The sequence below is a fragment of the Mauremys mutica genome, chromosome 4, assembly GCF_020497125.1.
Source record: "Mauremys mutica isolate MM-2020 ecotype Southern chromosome 4, ASM2049712v1, whole genome shotgun sequence".
NCBI lineage: Eukaryota > Metazoa > Chordata > Testudines > Geoemydidae > Mauremys > Mauremys mutica.
Window position 1 is genome coordinate 58297871 of NC_059075.1, and position 18549 is coordinate 58316419.

The 18549-nt window shown below is 40.9% G+C and overlaps 1 long non-coding RNA gene across 2 annotated transcripts in view; it reads left to right on the top strand.

The window, feature by feature from the left end:
• LOC123370107 overlaps window positions 1-18549 on the top strand; it is a 172127-nt gene that overhangs the window by 27582 nt on the left and 125996 nt on the right. Inside the window, exons 1-4 of one of the 2 annotated variants that reach the window (XR_006579277.1) lie at window positions 5430-5566; window positions 13817-13903; window positions 15841-15902; window positions 16923-17022. This is a non-coding gene — a long non-coding RNA (uncharacterized LOC123370107). Of the gene's footprint in view, window positions 1-5429; window positions 5567-13816; window positions 13904-15840; window positions 15903-16922; window positions 17023-18549 lie in introns of those variants that run through there. The other variant, XR_006579276.1, reaches the window with a different exon arrangement.

Consider the following 18549-nt stretch of genomic DNA (forward strand, 5'->3'; position numbering starts at 1 on the left):
ACCTTGTCACAGTCTGGTTCTTATGTCTAGTAAGACTCCTTCAAGTAGGGCCACTTGTACAAAGCAATCTGAAACTTGGTGGATCTAGTTGTCAGGGGATTAATTCAGTGTGGTGACAAAGAATCATAGTTTTGGAAGGGACTGCCAGGGCCAGCAGAGAGACCCACAGGCCATTAGAGCTGACTGGAAGACAACAATTCTGTTTCATGGGAACTTTCAAGGTATCAAAATTTCGTTGGGTTTTGCATTGGAATTAATCAAATCCTTTCATGAATATGGAATTGTCTGGAAATGTCTATTTTCAAATCAAAATGTGTGTGTTAAGAGCACAGGCCTGGCATGTGGGAGACCCAGATTCAAGTTCCTGCTCTGATTCAGAATGATCTGGGATGAAAAATTCTGCTCTGAATCACACAGAGTAGGAACTTATACCTGGGTTTCCTATGTGCCAGGTCAGTGCCTGCACCATCAAGCTAAAGGGTATGTGGCTTGCTCTTCCTTCCTCCCCTCCCCCACAAAATCTTCTATGAACTGTTTCAGCAAAATGAAATGTTCTGGCCAGCTCTAAGTCCCACCTGCCTCTTCATTTCTAGTGTAGGAGGCCTGGGCAGGCCTCTCATATACCCAGTTGCTCTCTAGTTGTCAGAAATGCTCTTTGGGGCCATTAGTTATTGAGATAGGTTAGGGCAGCTCCCAGCTGGCCCCAGGATAAAATTTAATGCCACCTTTGTCCCCCATCTGCTCAGGTCCTAACTGACTATAGCTCAGCTGGACCAGAGAGGATCTTGGTCATGGAGTGAAAAGTTTGCATACAACCCATTGGCTGAAGTATGTTTGCTGAAAGTGTTGAACAATTATAACTAAATAAAAAAAAAAAGAGCACATTGGGAAAAAAATAGACAAATTGATCATAATAAATAGGTTACTCAGCCGTATGAGGGACCATGGGTAAGCCAGATAATCAGCATACATACAAATGATATAGATATGCATACACACAAACATACATGGACAAACCCACTTTCTTCATGATTGTCTCCCTTTACACCCCTTTTTGATATCAGTGACAGAAGACTGTGGAGAATCTCTGTGAACCTTTTGGGAAAGGATAAATTGACATTCAGCTTCCAAGGCTGCCTGCAGATTTTCTCGCATGTTTATTGTCAGCCAAATTTGTCCCACCGTACTGATTCTTCGGGGCTGGGACTCTTCGTAAAAGCACTCTCCAGTATTTAGAGTGCTTACTAGTATCATCAAGGCTGGTAACTGCCATTCACTGTAAAAAATCCCCCTGCTTCCTCCTGCACAATCATACACTATTGTTATGAAAGGATTTGAGAAGCTGTGGTAATGGAAAAGTTAACATCAGCCAGCCAGCAGAGGTTAGAGAGTCATTATGAAATTCAGCTTCTATTCATGCAGTTCTCAGAAAAACAAAATTCCCAAGTGCTGAACTTTCAATCTTAAGGAGAAAGAATGGTTGCTAAATACTTTGCTGCCAGTCAGAAAACGCATAGAAGGTATACTCCATTACACGGTTATGTAGTAATCTATGTCCACCTAGACCTACAGACACTGAACTCATCAGTGGGATTGAAGCAGAGACATTCAGCTGCAAGGGCTTGATCTAAAGTCCACTGAAGTCAATGGAAAGGCTCCTAGTGGGCTCAGTGAGTTTTTGATCAGGGCTCTAAATCAGAACCCCCTACCGCTTGAGCTGAAGGAGTAATTCTGTTAGCTGACAGTTAAGTAGCAGGCTGTTCTCTGTGCTGGGCCCAGCTACCAGAGAGACATCATCACATGTATTTGTTACAGTAAAACAAAGGAAAAGGAAAAGAAAATGTTGGTCACAATTGGTTGAAAATGGATTATTTGTACAGGTCTTAATGACAAATCTGAAAGAAATGTAATCTAAAACAAATATTAATGATCAGTGTAGACTACTGGCTCTCACCAATGCTTGTTTTTAATTAACTATCCAGTTTAATTTTGGATGAAAGTTCACCCCACAGGACAGCAATCTTCTGCAGTTTTTTGGGGATGTAGTCTCAAGACTTTAAATGAAGATCTGCACAGTGAGAAGGGTTATGTAAGGCCTAATGTATCACTTAAGGACCACATAACCCACTGGCGTAATTCCTTTACTTAGGTCTATGGATGTGGAGATCCCTTTGGCTATGCAACAATTGTGACTCTGTTGCTTAAGTTAGAGAGGAAGGTTTGATGAGGTCACACTGATTATACAGCCACAGTATGGCCCAGAACCCAGCTCTGTGGCAGCTCTTTGTGTGACGGGCAAAGGGAAGGGAAGTTCTACCAATGTAAAGATCCTCCATTTCTCCTTTCTGTGGAGACAAGAACAGCCCATTAGGTGAGAATAGTCTCTGTGTGACTCTGATCCTGCTCTATGGAATGAGGAGGACTCTTTCCCCAGTTTACTTTGCAGAGATTTCCCACGGTCCTGCAAAGTTTTTCCATCGAGAAACTTGTGGAGAAGTTTTGTGCTTTTACCTGAGTCTTAAATGTTAAATATGGCATTCAGAGGTGTGGGGGTTCTTCTGCACAGGGATCTTTTGCACAAAGGGTGGTTTCTCAGGCTTTCATTGGGACGGTGAGCTCTAATTAAAGTTCTCTGCTGTCTTTTATAAGAAAGAGGAGAAAAAGTCTTGAAACTTCCTAGTGCATTTCAATTTACATGCTTTTTTTTTTTGGCAACACTTTATAATAGGAGGCAAATAGAATTTCAATCCATTAAGATGTCTAAGAATCACAATCAGACCAATCAGTAGGTCTGGCCAGAAGACAAGAATTTTGTTTTGTGAAAAATGTTGAGGTTTGGGAATTTGCTTTTATTTTGACGCTGAATGAATCTGAGACCATCTGAAGGTTTTTTTCTCCCCCTAAATAAATAGACAGCAAGGGAGAGCCTCACCCCACAATAAGTGGTTAGGCTACTCACCTTGTATATGGGAGACCCAGGTTCAAGTCCTTGCTCTACCTGAGTCTCTTTCAATTTCAAGTGCTGGAATTGTACTGCTCTGTATAAATAATTAAATATTCAGTGTACCAGAAGGAAAGACTCTCTTGCTCTGTGATTAGGGTGCTCATCCAGGCTGTGGGACCCCCACCCACTCCCAGTTCAACTCCTGGACCAACTCAAGAAGAGCAGTGACTTACCCCTGCATCTCCCACATCCAGACTATTAGCTGTTCTCGGGTTGTCATTCACACCAACAATTCCATCCTGGACCTGAGAAACCTTCCCGTTGAAAGTTTCTTTGAAACTGTTTTCTGCAAAATTTTGGCTTAGATGAACTGGCATTTTGCAGTGAAAAAACATTTCATTGAAAAATTCCCAACCAGCTTTAGAATCAGTGTTAACCATTGTTACTTAATTACGTACAAGGGACATGCACTTTTCAGCATAATGCACAAGGAAGCTTAGGAGAATATCCACAGGGCAGGAAGAGGATAGAGAACATTGATTGCTAATATAAAATCTCTTGTTCTGTAATATTTGAGACTCTCAGACAATCTCAGGAGACAAATTTTTTGATGACATCATTAAATAACCTTGGTAGCAGGAGAAACAGGCCATAGTACAATAGCCAAGAACAAAGCTGCATATCACACAAAAATATGGAGGCAGTCAGAAGCACTTGTTTCACCTTTCTATCCCTTCCTACTGGCTGGATATGTTGATGAGAAAGTCTTCTCCTGTACAGCTTCTGCTATCTGGAACACCTTTCCTGTGCCATGCCTCTCTGCTTTATCTGTCCTCTATTTCTTCTAAAATATCAAGTCAACACATATCTTTTTTCCCTTACATATACCTGTTAATTTCTCCTTTTGCTCTTATTTATTGTATAACTCAGTAAAGCATTTTGGGATAGACTTTGTTCAAAAAATGATAAACAAAATAATATCTATTGTACTGTATGCATGGAGGTTTCCATGAAAAAGGAATATGACTAGACAAGAAGGCAGAGCCGGCGCCAGGGTTTTTGCCACCCCAAGCTGCGGAAAAAAAAAAGAAGAAAAAAAAAGCCGCGATCGGCGGTAGCTCCACCGTGCCACTTTCTTCTTTGGTGGCAGGTCCTTCCCTCCAAGAGGGACTGAGGGACCCGCCTTCGAATTGCCGCCAAAGAGCCCGACATACCGCCCCTTTCCCTTGGCCTCCCCAAGCACCTGCTTGCTAAGCTGGTGCCTGGAGCCGGCCCTGCAAGAACGGCTGTTATTTAACCCTTTTATGAGAACAGAACTTAATATTGTAAAATATAAGAGGGAGGCCCTCAATAGTCACTTCCAGCAATACAGAGAAAGACAGAGCAGAGAAATACCTTACATTTCCATCTTCCCCTTGGAATAAGACCTAAATTCATTCCCACCTTGGATTATCACATACATGTGACCCAGAACAATTATCTTAATTATCATTAATGAAGTTAAAATGCAACAGACAGGGGGACAAATTCATCCTTGGTGTAATTCCAGGGATGAATTTGCTCCAGTATACCCAGTTTTGGTGGAATTCCATGGAATTCAGAGAAAGTCTGCCAAATCATCTGTAGATTTCTTGTATTATTTTGGGGGCATAATTTACCAAACCGTGGATATATGCTTCCATTCTAAAATATACTCTAATCCATGTGGGTATAAAAGACAGAAATAGATCATGACTTAAGAAAAACAGTCTGCTCAGAAGTCAGTTTTGGGCTGGACTTGATTCCAATATGCTTTGTGGAGCCCAATGACATGCAGTGACCTTAGTCACAGAAAAATATAGAATACCTTTTTTTAAAAACCAGGGAGCAGTGGCAGTGCTAAATCTGATGTCAGTTTCTATAAAATCTGGGAACAGAAGCTGTAACCCAGTGCTGCATCAAAACAATCTCCTAATAAAACATAGTACATGATTTTTTGTTTAAGCTTTTAGCCCAGCTAACACAAAACAAATAGATATCCATTTTCTGTGCCATGTCAGTTTACTTCAGACCATAAAAACTACTTTGTAAACCTAGTTTCAAAGTCTCAGCATGGGTGGAATTAAAGGTGAAACTGAACCAAAACCCAGCCATACACTCCTATACTCAGAATCTGGATCCATTTTTTCCAGCTGGCCTTTATTCCTTTAATGGCCTCTTCTCTGAATACGGCTGAGTTCTATTTTTTTTGTGGGGGGAGGGGGAGGCGGAGATGGCAAAATGGCTCTAGCTCTGAATTTTGGCATTAGCCCAGCTCTGGGTGGAATGTTAGGACACTTAAACAGCATCTGTATCTCAGTTCTCTGGTGACTGGAATCAGTTCAGTTTTTAATGCAGATTTCTCACTGAAAAAACTGTTGAAGAAAGAAAATACACTTAGTAATGAGATTAGGGTAACCTTGAACTACTGAGCTATTAGTTAGTGCTTAGCTTTAGAGCAGCTTTTGGGCAGAAGTAATTGGCAATTTCAGTCTTGTTTTTAACAGCAGGGGTTGCTGCAGGCAAGAGAACAATGCAGTATTGATACCAGGACACGCAGAGGAAACTATGAATTCACAGGAATGCCATTTCACTGAAGTAAAGGTTAGATAGACTGTCCAGCTTCACTGTTTGGTTTAGAAATATTTGACTAATGAATAATTGCAGTTTTTTCATGACACTAAATCTAGGAATGTACAATTTTGCTTTGTTAATTCATATTAATTTAATATGTCCTCTGTAGAAAAAACTTATTATTTTAATTTTTATATGCTGGTTAAAAATTAAAAATAAATGTGATCCTCCCTCCACCCCCAAGCATATACAAGGTATTTAAAAAGCTGTTTACTTGCCCTGAAGGCAGATTCAGTGCAACACATGTAACTGCTTTGTTGGGAATGGACTGAGATTTTAAATGATGATAAAGAAGGATCAGAATAAAGGAAAGAGTCTGTCTTAAGTGTTTATAGGGTGCCAATCATTATATCTAGGCAGCAGAAAATGGTGTGAAAATACCTGAGCCTCTAGTGTGATCAGTCTGGTATCCTGAGTTACTACCCTGATATTCAACTATAACAGTCTTATTTATTTATTTTTATTGCAGAATTGCCTAAAAGCATAGTCAGGGACTAGAGCCAAATTGTGCTAGCCACTGTAGTATACCTACATAACAAAAAAGATGGTGTGACAGGTTCAAGAGTGCTCCCTAGCTCAGACCTTAAAGGGTTAATGCAGCAGCCAATTAACCCTGACCTGCCAGAGGGAGCACTGGAAATATAAAAGGTTGCCTGGGAGACAGCACAGGGGAAGCAGCTAAGTGTGAGTTGCAGCTTTACCTGTAGGTCTGTATGCCTGGGGAGGCAGTTGATGCCTTTCTTTTGCTACTGCTGTTTTGTTCTGTTTTGGCTTTCGTGTAAGTTCCTGTAAAGGTGTCCCTGGAGAAAGGAGAACACAATTGACTGAGGGCTGTTTGGCTGTTTTATTTTTGGGCTGGGAAATCAGTGCAAGAGCTCACAGATGGTCTTTGCCCCCCAAAAGAGCTCCAGGAATGCCTTTTTCACTTGCAGAGAGATTAGGCACCCTACCATGTGATTTTCCTTATGGAGCAGCATAGCGAGGCAGTGTGACCATCGGTATGATTAAGAGTGGGGAGAGGGACTGGGTAGCTCAGTGAATTGATAATGGAATCTTAAACCTTTCAACCGTATCCTCAGAATCCAGACCAGCAGCAATTTCAAAGTGCTACGCCCTGTGGGTTGGTGGGCTCTGCATAATGAATTTGTGGCGTTGGTCCAGTCTGTAGTGGAGTAGTTGTCCTGATCACAAGTAGCATTAGTTGACAGTCTTTGCTGAGACTCCAAAGACTGAATGGGGTTTATGTGGAGATTGAACTCGCTCATCTCTGGAGATGGCTCATCTGAAATAGAGCTTGGGTACACTTATCTGGCAAGAAGGAGAATTTTGCCCTGCTCTCGCTCTCGGGCCTATGATTTCCCTGCATTGTGTGATCAGGATATATAAACACTGGGCTTTCAGCTTCCCTCTGCGTTGACATGGAAGTGGAAGGGAGGGCCCATGGATCTCTCACCCTGACCTGTGGCAAAGAAGCCAGGATTTGGCTCTGAGTTGCCTTTTTTACATATAATGCTAGTGCATATAAGAACTCCTGATTTTATGGAGCACTAATAATTCACTGCAAAATTCAACTTGTAGTAAAAAAAAAAAAAAATAATAATAATAATTTGAAGGTTCCATACTCCTTAGAAGGCCACATCAGTAAACACCACAAGTTCAGCCACAACCCAGATCAAACTGCCAGAGTCATTTGACTTTGCCAAACTGAAGCAATGATTTATTTCAGTGGCAACTGAAGCAGATGATAGCTGCAGGGGAGCAGCCATAAGTGAGGAAATGAAAACAACAATGCAGTTTAAAAATAATTTTGAAGAATATTTTGTGGTTTGAGAAATGTTAATTAGTGGCAATAAAAATATTGATTGAGGGTTGTTTTGTACTGTTCTGTATACAATGATGAAGAGGAGGGGATATGCCAAAAACCTACTGGTATGTGGAAACACTATCTCAATTTTGCCTCCCCTCTCCTCTTTAAATTGGAAGCAGAGAGACTTGGGAGTATGGCATAACTATCTCTCACCTTCCCCCCACATTAAAACCTTCCTGGTATTAAGTTATGGAATTTCCCTGAGAATAGCCATGGAACCACCATTGCTAGATGATGTTGCCATTAATATCCTCTAAGGTCTCAGGGTAAAAGTGCAGCTGCTGTCCCAACCCATATAGTTGCTGCAACTGGGAGTCAGGAAACTAGGAGCACAAGTACCTGCAGGTCATGTTCTAATGGCCCTTTGAAACTTAGATATCAAGCACACACTGTAGTAGGGGGCTTATGCTCTAAAGTCACAAAAGAGCAACTCCTAACTACAGGAGCCAAGATATGTTACTTGACTGAGGGACAAATCCTCCCCTAATCTGAATGCTTTGCACCACTGGAGCTGGAAAACCAATTTAACTGGCTACATTGAGTTTTTCAGCTGGCTATAAAGCCAGGCCCATTTCACAGCAACTAAGTTGCATGTAGGACCAAGAGGTCCTCAGAATCAGTGGGGATGTTAACCCAATGCAGTGGGGAATCTGACTCTCAGTTTGCAACGTAACCCCTTAGCCCAGGGAACTGCTTGTGGTATGTTTTGAAATACTGTGAATAACTTGTTTTATATACTTGTTTAGAAATGTGATTGTTATGATTCAGTTACAATATGGTGGCTACAACAATCGATTGAGAGCCAGGCAAAGCCTGGATTCCAGACCTAGTACTACTATGCAACTTTGAAAAGTCCCTTGACCTCCTTGTGCTTAGGTCAGTTTATCTGTAAAATTGAGTAGAAACAGACACTGCATTCTTTCCTCTAATATCCTTCAGCTAGTCTCTTCTGAGGTATAACTCTCATACAAGTGTGTAGGATTATATTTTCCTGGGATGCTGCCCTCAAGGTGCTGTCTTTAAGGCACATCCCTGGCCAAAATGAAAAACATGGATACCATATTCAGGATTTATTTATTTACATTAGTGTCTTCAGGTCCCGACTGAGATCGGGGCCCTATTGTGATAGGTACTCTATGCCTGCATAGTAAGAGAAAATCCCTGTCCTCAGGATCTTACAACATAAAGAGACAAAACAGACAGAGTGGGAGGGGCAAGAGAGGCATAAAGAGGAGATAACAACTTGCCCAAGTTCTAGCAAATCACTTTTTCAAGCAATAGTAGAATTTAAAAGACCATCAACAAATTGAATTTATTATTATTTATATTGCACTTCCTGTATCCAATAAATTATCAGGGTCCCACTGTGCTAGGCACTGTATAAACAGATTAAAAAAGATACAATGCTCCAGAGACCCTCTTGCCTGGAACATTATTCTGCTACCCAATTCTATTACACCAATTCACAAATCTAAAATGGCGGTAGCTAGGTTGACAGGAGAATTCTCCCATCAATCTAGCACTGCCTATGCTGGGATTGGGGGGCGGGTTAGGTCTGTTTAACTGCATTGGTCTGGGGTATGGATTTTTCACACACCCTCTGAGTGGTGTAGTTATAGTGACCTAATTTCCTAGTGTAGACCAGGCCTAAGTCACAACAAATATTTAAACCCCTTCCATTAAAGGACTGAATTCCTACAAAACGAAATGATATAAAAATACAAAAAAAAACCAGTCTGCAGTTGAATCACCCTTGTATTTTTTTTAATATAGGTTTATTCAGCAAATTGGCTACCAGTGGAGCGCAGTGGTTTCCATACTACAATTTGTGGCATATTTAAAACAGATGGAGGTATCTCAGAGCCTGCTGTGTCCAAAGCCAAGAACATTTTTTCGGCAAGGATTCTGAACTTGTAGCCACATAAACAAAATGAGTGATTTAACTTAGCGTCTACATATTTTGGATTGACAAAAAGTGCTGAAAAAAAGAGTGAAGCCAGAGGGCAGACCCCATGAAAATAGGAACAGATTGAGAGAGAGAGAGAGAGAGAGATGCTGGCAGCAGCTCAGCCTGAGTGTTTGTGTGGTGAGGCTCTGAGCAAGCACTAGCCTGTACTGGTACATCTGGAAAATCTCAGTAACATTTTTATCCCATAAACACAGAACCAACCTATATACTATAGATAAGATATTCAGATCAGTTCTGCTGATTGGCACTACTGACAAAATTAAGCTTTGTGTTTTGTGGAAGTGTGTGTTTTGTGTATGGTATTTTTCTTTTCAGATTCAGTGAGCTGCTTGCCAGAAATTCAAACTCTGGCAAATAAGTTCCAGCTGGGGTGAGCTAGAAATACTGGATGTGAATCTTATTTGCAGAGGGCTTGCTGTTATAAACTAGTCCTGTGCATGCAGTTTTTATTTTTTTGAAATGTGATGTGGAGCTCTCGAACTGCTACAAGTGGAGAAGTAAATAGATTAGATGATAATCAGGACCACTAGAACATAGTGGGGGCAGAGGACACTGGAAAATGTAGTCTCACTATGAGAAATGTATTGTGCGAGCATGGGATCATATCTCTAAAATATGTATGTTTTCAAGGACACATGTCACTGTGGTGCTAAATGCTGATAGACCAGCAATATCATTCTCATGGTCTTGTTGTATATCTCCCACAGGCTAATTAAAATTTGGGGTGTCACACTGATATGATAAGCTGTCTGCTCCTGAATATTATCCAGGTTGTTCTGATTCTGGAGAGAATCAGTGAGGATTTACATTGCTACTAGTGGAATGCTGAAAACCTATCCTGAAAGGGAAGCATGACTTAGTGGTCTGAGCACAGGAGTAGAAACCAGAAACATCTCAATTTTAATTATTCTGGCTCTGCCACTGACTCCCTTTAGCCTAGTCCACACTAGTGAAGTTTATAGCCACAATTCCCCACCAATGCAGTTCGATTAGGAGTAGCAGCAATGGAATTTATAGTGTAGATAGGACTCAGACAATTTTACCAGCATATCTTCTAATGCTCAGTCTTTCCTTCATCAAAATGTGGACAGACATGGTGAGGGGAACTTTCTGATAACATAGAGATGGGCTGAAATTCTGTCTCTATTGAAGTGAATGGGAATTTCTTGAATATTATTTTATGCCAGATATGAGTTTGATGCTAACTTAGAGGCCCTAGTGCATCCTCAGGTGCACCATCTTGGTCCCCATTCTCACACTCAGCAGAATGCTAGAGAATCCTTCTCTGCTGCTACATGGGTGAACAGGTTCTTTTCCCTCCTTTATACAGCTCTAGATTTGGGTCAGGATTTATCTTTAAGAAAAGTAGGACAGGCTAAACTAGATGGGCTATTTGGCTTCTCTTTACTGGATACAACTCTGATACTATAGTCTGACCACTTAGTGAACTAATCAGAGGGGGATTGTAACGGGTTGTATCAGCCCCACATTGGTACAGGCTCTCTCTTAGCTGAGGAGGCCTCGCCCGCACCGGCTCTGCTGGGCATGTACCAGCTGGAAGTAGGATATAAAAGCCAGCAGAGCAGCTCAGTCTGGGATGACTACTGGTGGGAAAGGAGGTGTATTGCAAGCTCCTGAGGGGAAAAACGCCTGCACTCCAAGATGCGGAGGCCAGCTTGTCGGAGTTGGATGCCAACACCCCTCAGTAACCCAAGGAAGTTTTGCAGGGAAACGGTTACAGAACCAGAGTAAGGCTTGGCGTGTTTTGGTTGGAGCCCTGTCAAGCTGGTGGAGGCAACTCTGTCACTGATAGGGCCCTGAGTTGGGACCAGGTGGAGAGGGCAGATCCAGGTCCCCCTAACGTGGCCACCACTCACCCCGGGGTGGTGGCCCCACTGACCAGTATTATGGACTCTGGCCGCTAGGCCACACTGTTCTGAGAGCAAGGGCCCTATCACTGACTCTGGCTGGTAGGCTGCACTGTCCTGATAGCAAGGGTTGTAGTACTGACTCTGGCCTGTAGGCCGCACTGCCCCGAGATGTGGTGCAGCCCTTCAGACTTGACCGCAGGGCTGTGATTCACCTTTCCCCGGCCCCCATGGGGTGATGGGGTGTATCAGCCCTGTGACAGGGATAAATCATTGAAGCTCCATGGACTTTAATGGAGCTGTACAGATTTCCACCATCTAAGAATCTAGCACATAACTTTCAGACAATAGTGTAGAATATAAGTCTGTAGATTTCACTGAAGCTTACAGATTCTGTAACTGATTATATATAGGGCTGTAGAAGATATTGCACTTTGCAGTATATTAGAGATTGTATTAATTGAGAAATAATTTATAACAACATAAAGAAGGATCATATGTTAAAGCATAAGCACAAAAGCACAGACTTATTGTTGAGCTTTTAACTTTCTTGTTGCATTTATTGATTTTGAGTGCTCGATTCCTCACCTTTAAAGCTGCATTAATGCTACCGTGTGCAATGAATATATTTTTCTGTTCATCTCTACAGTTGGCTACATTATTAATTTACAAACAGTAGTAGAAAAAAATCCAGCAAACAAAAAGCTGCCTTATTACCTTTTAGACACATTTACTAACTTCCCCAGGAGACTGCATGATAACATCCTCATCCTATTTCAACCCGTTTCTGTTCTGTCATATTTTCCCACTATTGCTGTCTTAACATAAAATATAAATTCTTTGGGACCAGGGACTGCATCTTTCTCAGTCTGTAAAACATCATGCACATTTATTGGGCTATATAAGCAATAAATAATAGTAACAGAGGAGCAGCAGCAATAATGCCAGTATAAATAGAATAAAAACAATGGGCCAAGATCATCATGTAGCTCTACTGACTTCAGTAAAGTTGGATTGTCATGGTTAGAGAAGTTGTATTTTTGTTTTTAATCCAGCAGATGTATTAAGAGGAAAACTAATGATGGAGAAAAGCCTGCTCAGTAGTGATTCCTACTGTACATGAAACGAAAGGAATGTTTCTTATGAAAAATGACTTCCCTGGTTCCAGCTCTACATGTTATTTTTTTTAAATGGGTAACTGCATTGGCATTAACTATATTACCATCATGTAATTCTTTATTAATAGAGTTCTATATTATCTGTTCTGTTATCTTGCCTTGGTTTGCTGTCAGACTGACAGGCCTGTAATTACCCAGATCATCCTGTTTATCTTTTAAAAATATTAGCACAACTGTAGCTTTCTTCTGGAACTTCAACAATGTTCTGAGACATTGAAAAATCAACATTAATGGTCCAGAGAGCTCCTCAGTCAACTCTTTTAAAACTCTTGGATCCAGGTTAGCTGGACTTGCTGATTTAAAAATGTTTAACTTTAGTAGCTGCTGTTTAATATCCTCCCGAAATACTAATGGAATAGAAAAAGTGTCATACTCATCATGATACAACTACATAATCTGTCCCCTCCCCAAAAATAGAGAACAGAAAATTTACAGAACACTTCCGCCAAACTAGCAGCTTTTCAAGCAGCTTATCCATAGAGCAGAGGCAATGCAAGCTTCTCTTCATACTTTCACCAGTGTTCCTGATTCATGTGATGAGACTAGTTTAGTCTCCAGGTCTATGCAGTTCCTGGCAACTCTTCTGAGACTGCCAAAAAGGATGACAATCTGTAGCAGTCATGGTAATGTTTTTTTGGAATGGACATGTCTCCAATTGGAACTGGCCTAAGACTAGGGTGACCAGAGAGCAAATGTGAAAAATCGGGACGGGGGTGGGGGTTGGGGGTAATAGGAGCCTTTATAAGAAAAAGATCCCAAAATCGGGACTGTCGCTATAAAATCGGGACATCTGGTCACCCTACCTAAGACCAACAACTCATTTAACTGAAGGCACTGAAGAATCATTAGATGATAATGACATTTGGTCACTATTGGGGGGAGAAGGGGATATGAATAGGCTACCTAGAGTTAAAAGCTTTATCTTCCTTTATCACCCCCAAGGTTATTGAATTCCCCTGAACTATGGGCTTGTTTTCAATTTTGCACCATGATTATAATAAAAATGTAACTCTTCATTGTCAAATAGGGTAAACAGCATTACAACTTAAGAAATTATTTAAATTGATGACAGAGGGTAACTCATGTTTTTTTAAAATAAATGTAGTAATGAACACTGACATACTTACAAATGCATCATGGTTACAGTGAAAAAGTTTACTTTCTACTAAAAGCACTGAAAAACTCTCCGGGCTTGGCTTCTTTTTCTTTCTTTCTTGTTTGTTTTATAATCCTGTACTGGCAGGAGATGGACTAGATGACCTAATAGGCAGTTTTCAAATTCTATTATATGAATTTCAGTGTGGTATTTCATATTCAATTTTGTTGTTTTTATTGCAGCTCAACAATGGACACATGAAGACACAGCTTTTACAGTTGCAGTAAAGAAAATCATGTTTTGAAATAAAGGAGAGTTTATCTCATCAGGTATATTATTTTTCAGTACAGAGCTGCACATTTTAAATGTATCTGTATTCGTAATCTCTATTTTATATACATTTGGTAAAATTCACAGTCAGAGGAAAGAGGTCCAAGATTGATTTGCTCAGGTTCTAGCCATATTCTTAACTGCAGCCATTTGAAAGTGATAAAACATCTACAGGGAAACCTTATTAGAAAATGTTTGATAAATGAAGGACCAGATTCGTTGCAACCCATTTGACTTTAATGGGGTTGCACGTGGTTTAATGGAGTTCATTTGTAGGGGAATGAAACCTTTTCTTTTTGGATTATAAAATACTGTAAATTAAAAAAAAATAATGGAGAAGGTAGAGCTTTTAATGCATGAATCAACAGCATTGCAAGGCAGTCATATAAGATTGTTACATACCTGTGATTTTCCCCCACTATATTCTACCTTTCTCTGAACAACCACAGGCTGACAACACAAAATAAAGGGATGGTTTCAATTTCAGATAGCCTGTTGGATAAGAGAATGAGGACTTTCTTGAAAATAGTGTGCTTTTACAGGTGATACTATAGTCCCTTGGTCAGTTCAGTGGGGCAACTAGGTTCATTAGGGGAGGCATGGAATTGGAAGATAAGGATTGGTTAAGAGGCTTTGCAGTGCTGAACTTTCTGGGATTCAGAAGAGGTGAATTAGTCACCAATAGTGGGATATGATTAGGGAACTTGTGTGTGTGTTTAAAGCCTTTGGTGTTGATCTGAGCATCATATAAAGTGCTGCTGATTAGTATAACTATTAGCAATTTTATCCCCTTTGAAGTTGGTCAGTTTTTAAGAAAAGACTGACACTGAATCTATGGGAATATCCTCTGTAGTACTAGTTTTAAACATGCTGCCATAATCCCCCAAGATTTGCAGACAGGACCACTGTGATTGCTGTTATATCCCTAAGGTTCTGCACCTAAGTTTGTAGCTTTGTTGTTCACTGACTTGACAGGAACGCCTTTCCAACATGAAGGCGGGAATTCTGCTGTGGAAGTAGCTGAATGCTCCCTATTATTATTCTGGTCTGTACTTGCTGGTAGGGGAAGTAGCCCACTTGTCTGGGATGACATTGGACACAGAAGAAAATTTCAGGCTTTTGGGAGGGGCTTGAGTCAGTGTGTTCTTCCTCCAGATGTACAAATCCATGCTGGATATAACTTCTTTAAAATAAGTGGAGGTGTACTCAGAATGATGAATTTGTCCCACTATGCACTTCTTGAAATGTGCCAAACAGTTTTAAAAAAACCCAACAACTTTGAATACTTTGGAATGAAAAATCTAATGGAGCTCACAGACACGTCTAGCCACTCTCATTCTGTTTACCACAATACATCCAAATCAGATATTGTACATAGAAAGCATCAGATTCCCTGTATAACAGTTTTTCTTTTAAGTTTGCAGCATAATGAAATACAACATAATAGATCATGAAGTAAAAAGACAATTTAAATGAGACCCTCATGATTCAGAAAAATGTTGTGTTGTGTCCAAAACAAATAGCTAAATGTAATGAGCTCACTGCATCAACTTTAAACTTGTTTTTAAAAGTCACCATGGAAGATGCTTTTTTTTCTACCTTGAGGGGTGGTGGGAGAGTGGTCAATTTCAACAGGTACACGAAATGTGGCAGGCCAATAATTTCATTTTTAGAACAATCCCTTTCATAGTGATCCATTATTTCATTGAAGGCAATAGCTTCAAATGTGGTAAAATTTTCTGCTCATTTAAGTGGAAACATTATAAGACATTATTGTGTTCACATCTGTATCTGTGATAAGGGTTGTTGTGGGCCATAACATTGAGGAATTATGAGTGTCTATTGTGGAATAGCTTCTGTTCTTCTCTATAACCTACAGTATGTCTCCATTGACCAGCAAGATTCTCTGACAATGCCTCTTCTTTCACGGTTTCAGAATACCAGAACCATCCAAAGCTGTATGAAACATGTACCCTTACTACTGGGAACTTCCAACAGGTAAGTGGCACAGCAACTGACAATCACCGATAATGTGTGCAGTACATTAGACATGGGATTTGAGGTCTCAAATTTACATTGGATGCCTTGTTTGCTGATTTGCCAGATCTGATCTTTTACTGTTAATACTGAATTTTAAGTCTATGTAACAAAATACTCTTGAGGATTCGATTGCTTTTTGTTGGATTTTTGTGGCTAGAGAAGTTGCATTTTTGTTTTAAATCCAGCAGCTGTATTAAGAGGAAAAATAATGATGGAGGAATGCTTGCTCAGTAGTGATTCCTACTGTATAGGAAATGAAATGAATGCTTCTTGTGAAAAATGACGTCCCTGGTCCCAGCTCTACGTGTGTGTGTGTGTGTTTTTAAAGGTTAGAATCTGGAAAAACTGAAATGCATGAAGAATGAAGATATTTATATTGCATCATAGCATATGTATAGAGTTATTCAGAGCTAACTGCATGTGGGTGGCCAAGGATAATTAAAATGCTCATAGATTATTTTAATCTTGAATTCAACCTCAAAGATGTATCAGATCAGTAAACTGCAGTTAAAGCCAAAATAAGAAGCTAAAAGGTAAGATTGTAGCCAACTCAATGAGACGTGGAGACAGGCCCATGCTACTAAGCAGTGCAGAAGAGCAGGAGATCATCTTATTAGCTGGGTTAAGAACTGAGCCTTAGCACTAGGTGGCTTTCATCATATCGGTGGTAGTTCACCTTTAGGATTAGAAATCAGAGCAGTATGATATGTGCTCTGATTTTTAACCAGTTCTGCACGGTTGCTGTTGATTACCAGAAAAGTGAACACAGCACTCTACAAAACTAATCTGTCCAGTGGGTACAATCTGTACAGATTTGTTAGCTGATGTCACCCACTGGCTCTTCAACTGCTCAGTTAGTGTTACCTGTTGGCTACTCATTAGCTCGGTTGGTATTGACCAGTGGCTTCTTTGTCTACACTGTTTAGAGTCAGAATAGTCTTCTGAGCATATTCTTGTGTCAGACTTTTCTGTTTTCAGATATGACCAGCACCCTCAGCCAAGTACATTCAAGCCAGGGATTATTAAACACCAAAAGACTTTCCAGCCGGTGGCTTGTACCTTTCATACTTACTCAACTGTGAGTTTGTCTCCATGAAACTTTCACCATTGCTATAAATCAATTTGTAAAAAACCCCAAAATACATGCATGCACATTGCTCTCAGAGCAATATCTCCACTGGAATATATTCCAATACCTCCACTGTGTGCATTATGGATATGTGTGCACAGAGGAGTAATTCACTGGTCTGATCACAGGGCTGGGATCCAGGAACTCCTGATTTCTAATTTTGATTTTGACATCCTGTCTTTGTCTGGCCCTGGGTAAGTCACTTAGTTTCTGTCTCCATTTCCCATCTTCAGAATGGAGCTCATATCTCACAGTGGTGCTATGAGGATTAGTAAAATGCCACCCACCTACATTAAGGGGTGGGGAAACTTGATGGGGCCAGCGGGGAAAGGGGGTAGTCCTAGCAGTAAGGGAGGGAGGCTCTTGCCCAGGGTCAGTAGGTAGCTTCTCCCTCTTGGAGAAGGAGTAGGTAGCTTCTCCCTCTAGCACCCACTGGCCAGCTTGGGGAGAGGGACCAGCATTCCCCAGCTCCCAGGATTTACCCCAGCATGGTGGCCATGTGGAGCCTCTTTCAGCTGCACTTCCGCAGCCCACCCTACCCACCCAAACTAGGAATGGGAACCCAGCCTAATAGATGCTGCAAGTCTAGTGGATCACCTGTTTAGGGAGTCAGGAAGGAATGTTTTCTCCCATGGGCCAATTGGCAGAGGACCAGGGAGATTTTTGCCTTCCTGACAAAGCCTTCAAGCCACAGTGGGTTGAGTACGAATGCACTTAGTACCTGACTGAGGTACTGGGGTGGAGTTGTTTATTTGTTGCAACTTCTGGCCAGTTTCTAGTGTTGTTAAGAGAATAAAGTGAAGAGTTCCCAGACCTGGTATTTTGGTGATGGGCCTTGTGGCCTTAATGCACTGACGTCAGACCTTTTGGCCTTCCTGGTATGAGCTCCCCACCCTTCTGCATCCTCTGACTCCCTCAGAAGGAGGAAGGTGCTAGGACTCAGAGAGAGCTGAATTCTGGGGGGTAGGCTGAGAATAGGGTTGTATGGTAAGAAGCTATTATGGGTTATATGGTAAGGAGCTCTGTAACCCTTGTGCTAGTTATGGGTTATATGGTAAGGAGCCCTGTAACCCCCACACTGGAACCAATTCAATGCCTGGTATAGGACAGTATGTATAATGGGTAGGTAGAGCCCCTCTCCTGTGTTTAAAGTTTAATAAAAGTTGCAGCCTGACACTTAATTCCATGCATGTCTGTCCTCATTTCACCACTGTGTCCACATCAATGGCTGTAAAATGTTTTAAAGATAAAAAGTTACATAATTGCTAAGTGTCAAGATAATGCAGCATAATTTGGATACTGTTTTCCAAATGTACCAGTTAGGCATTTTATTTTGAATTTTACCCTTGGATAAAAGTGTTTATGATCACTGGTGTGTCATCTTGCTGCTTCATATGAGGCAGAACTCTAGCCTCCTAACAAATAATATCTTTTACTAGATGGTTCACTTAAGGGCAACTCCTGGGAGCTACATAA